At 33.9% G+C, this 3985-nt stretch overlaps 1 pseudogene across 1 annotated transcript; it reads right to left on the bottom strand.

Annotated features, from left to right (window-relative positions):
- Window positions 1-6: 6 nt before the first annotated feature.
- Window positions 7-3684, bottom strand: LOC9298667 (annotated as a pseudogene). The gene is made up of 10 exons (XR_002329945.1): window positions 3499-3684; window positions 3375-3414; window positions 2944-3166; window positions 2560-2646; window positions 1175-1822; window positions 984-1080; window positions 794-901; window positions 469-699; window positions 234-352; window positions 7-149 (listed from the first exon to the last, which is right to left on the bottom strand). The product of XR_002329945.1 is annotated as a ribonucleases P/MRP protein subunit POP1 (transcript).
- Between the last annotated feature and the right edge of the window lie 301 nt (window positions 3685-3985).

The following is a 3985-nucleotide window of genomic DNA, read 5'->3' as shown; positions in this document are numbered from 1 at the left end:
ACTATTCAGGATTAACCGCGCGATCTATGACAAACTGTGCTAAAATAGCGCCAGATGATACGTTCTCTTCTTTGTAAGGATCAGCAACGTTTTTAACCTCAGCTTTTTCCATTGAACACATTTTAGAAATAGAGGTATCCTCTGAGCTACTGCAAAGCAAAAAAAAAAAAAAAACTGAGATAAATCTTCCTTTGTTCATTTGCAAACATTCTATATATACTCAGATGGCTCACCTTGTAGCAGGATGTAGGGTCTTCTGGAGAAGATGAGATGCTTTTGGACCAAAAATCTCAAGTTTTGCAAGCTGGCCCTCGAGTGAAAAGCAATCAACTGAGACACCTGTCTCATTCATCTGAATGAAAGAGCTGTAGGTGTCATTATCTCCACAAGAATATGTAAAGCATGACGCTAACAACAAATGACAGCTAGTGCACCTAAAAGTAACCTCAAGAAACAACAAATAACTACCTGTTTCTGACAAGCTACTTTAAGAATAGCATATCCTTCAGTGAAGGAAGAAGCATGGATCCACACCCAAAGTTTTCGAAAGTCTACATAATCTCTATCTGAGACTGGGCGATCAGTTCCTATGCCGTCCCCTCCTTTCTCCTCATCTCTTCTCTTTGGTATCTGAGAAGGTCTCCACATATAAGTTACAGGAGCAATCGCCTGAGAAACTGGTGGTTCGAGATGATAAAGCTGGAGACAAAACAGAAAAACTTACGGTTACATCATGCTTAAGTTGTCGTCTCGTTTCCTGTTTAGAAAAGAGAAATTCATATATCCACTATACCATGGCGTTTTCATAACTACGGCCTGTGAGAATAGAGTCAAAAACTTCCTTGGAATGAGATGAAGGAGAAGGCTCTAGTAGCATATTTAATATCGACAAGAGTGAGCCCTGAGAAATTCAAAGGCAAAAGAGATCAAGAAAATATTAAAGCAATTTAATGAAGAATATCAAGAATAAAGAAAATGCCTGCCTCTGGACCCTCCAATTGCACAGCAATGTGATAGCTTGCATCATGAAGAAGAACACCTTGCCTAGATTGCTTCAAGACATCCCTAGATCCCCTTCCTCTAGAAGCATGACAAAAACAACCTTAAGATTTGAAAAGGCTCAAACTTTGTTGTAACTTATCAGAAGCAACAACACTGAAAATTTGAAATTTACCTTCCATGTAAACCAAGAGGAAGGTGAAAGCCCCAAAGCTTAGTCATCGTAAATCGTTTAGCATGCCAAACATGTGTTCTCAGCCTCTTTGTCCCATCACCAGAAGTACAAAAACCAGATTGAGGGTTCCCTTTAAGTTCCATTCTTCTCTTAACTCGTCTAGTGATCTTTGTTTCATGGTCTCCTCCTCCTGATACTTGACCAATCAATGACTCTGATTTCTGCCTCTGTATATAACGCTTCTTTGCAGGTTGATTATTGTAAGAATTGGTCCTTCTCCTCTTATTCCTCTTTGATCGAAAGTCCTTGTTCAAACGTTCAGACACAATGGAGTGAAGAGATTCGAGCTCCGCTGCTCGAGCCTCTGAGAATTTCTGGACGTTGATTTTGCGAGGGGCAAGCGACGATAAACCACCATCTCTTTTCTTAGAGTTTCCATTCGAAGTAGTAGCCATTCTTGATATCTCGGAGGAGTAGTTTGAATAAAACCCAGAATCCCCAAAATCCAAACTTTTGGGAAGAACAAAACTTACTATGAAATTGGTTCAGGCAATTTGACGAACAGTTGGCGGGCAAGAATAGGAACTGCGGCAGTGATAATAAAACAAGGGCAGACACTGGCACACGGACACGGCTTAGAGAATCAGTCTGAGGAATACGCAACACAAGGAGAGATAAAGAGAGGGAAACAGATTTGGTCAGAATTTTCCCAAGATTTATAAATCTCTGAGAATTAAGGTCTTTTTCGATTCATATACACACACTGTTTTTTTTGAGGGGCCTATATTTATTTTACAAATATAATTGGATTAATAGGCCTCATAGCCCAATATATTAAATAAATCTTCTACTTGTAATAATTTGTTAGCATTAGAAGAAACAGGTAAACAACAATCTAGTATATGATTTACTTGTTAAACTATCTTCTTCTTGTTTGATCCAAAATTAAACAGTCTTTGTCTTTTAGTACTCTAAAAACACACTGTCTGATATTTTGCTTTAATGTTTAGGACCAAAACGCAAATCAAAACATTCCATAACAACTAAAACTATAAATGCGAATTATAATGAAAAAAATCACGGAATAATCTATGCAATCTCAATTCCGCATATTCACCTAATCAACTGATAACTAATCCTTCGAGATTATATCTCCTTGATTTAGTTTATATTTAAAGTGATAAAATCTTTTCAAATCCACATTAATCAATAAATTCAACTCAAAAAATCATTATCGTATTACAAAAAATCGAATAAAATCAAGCATATACCTTAAATATTCTAATAGATTTAATCCTCTTCACCCGTAATTCTCTAAACCTTAGAAAAATTATAGACGACTTTCATAACTATAAATATAGGGTTTACAATTCAGAAAAACTCACATTTCCATTGTTTAAACTGTTCTCTTCACGATCCCTCTAACAAAATGGCAGCTATTGTAGCATTCACCGATCTTGCTGACATCAAGCCTTTCAAAACACAATGGAGAATTCAAGTCAAAACTGTGCATTCGTGGACTCAATACACTCAATACATAGGGGAAACAGTGGAAATGATTCTTACTGATATAGCTGTAAGTAACTATATCATTCTTAGTTTCAAATAATCGTGATTTGTTTTCCATTTCCAGGGTACTTTTATCAATTTTGAAAAAATACAATGACAAAACAATGTTTTAATAACAATTCTTCTAATTCATAAAGAGTGACAATAGCTAAATATTATTATGGATTAAACCAAATTTGAATCCTTAACAACTCACTAACCTTTAACATTGCTTCCAGATTCTATTATGGCTTATAAAGGACATCAAATTTGCCTTCTCTAAAAGAATAAAACTCGAATATTTTGCCTTTTCTGTAAACATTGAATTTTGTATAATCAGCACCATATATATTTAAACACTCTTTTGTTAGGTAAGAGCCGTAATAGAAAACTTAACTTTGTACATCGTCCTTCCTCAGACAAAATCATCATATTTCTAATTATCTGAAATTAATTTAGGAACAAATTAAATCATGAAGTCTTTTCAGGAAACAAAATCTATTGTCTAAATCTATACAAAATCAAATTTTAATCTCTATTAACTACAACGCTTTCAATTTTTATGTAGATAGATTGAGTTACCCGGTTAAACACAAAAATTATAGACAATCAATTTTGGATCTAAACAACAAATATAATTGAAAATACTTACTCATGCAAGTTCGTATATTCACAGTGATTGCCCAAGATCTCTGTTGAAACACAGAATTTCAAAGATTGTAAAATGAATCGACAGATTTTTAAAATAGATTGATTGAAGAAGAATCTCTAAAAACCTTATCTCTTTGTAGAATTCCCGAATCTGATATGGAAATTTGATATACGGAGACGTACTAGGTTGGTTATCGACAATTTTTTCATTGATTAAAAAATCAAACAATCTTCTGATTTGTAGGGTTTCGATTACTTTGAAGACGATAAGACCAAGAATGTTTCTTCGAATCTTATCTGTCCAAAATGGGAAAAAAAAACATAAGTAATATATTAAATAAAATAAAAAAAACGAAACCATGGATCGAAACAAGTCTATTAGTAAATGGGTCTCTAGAATTTCCAGCCCAAATAAAATAGATTGGTGATTCATACATGGGCCATTCATGGGCCATTATATTTTAATTAATCGTTTACATTAATGACCATTGCATCAGATTACAAACAATAATTTTGTTTTACCAAATAAATAATTTTATAGTTTAAGAAGAAAAAATTCAATATAAATCAAAATCAAAATTCAGTCTTACAAATATTACACACCAATTTTGC

Source organism: Arabidopsis lyrata (assembly GCF_000004255.2).
Source record: "Arabidopsis lyrata subsp. lyrata unplaced genomic scaffold ARALYscaffold_302, whole genome shotgun sequence".
NCBI classification, from domain to species: domain Eukaryota; kingdom Viridiplantae; phylum Streptophyta; class Magnoliopsida; order Brassicales; family Brassicaceae; genus Arabidopsis; species Arabidopsis lyrata.
Note: the sequence above shows the minus strand (reverse complement) of the source record. Positions and strands in the feature narration are given on the sequence as shown.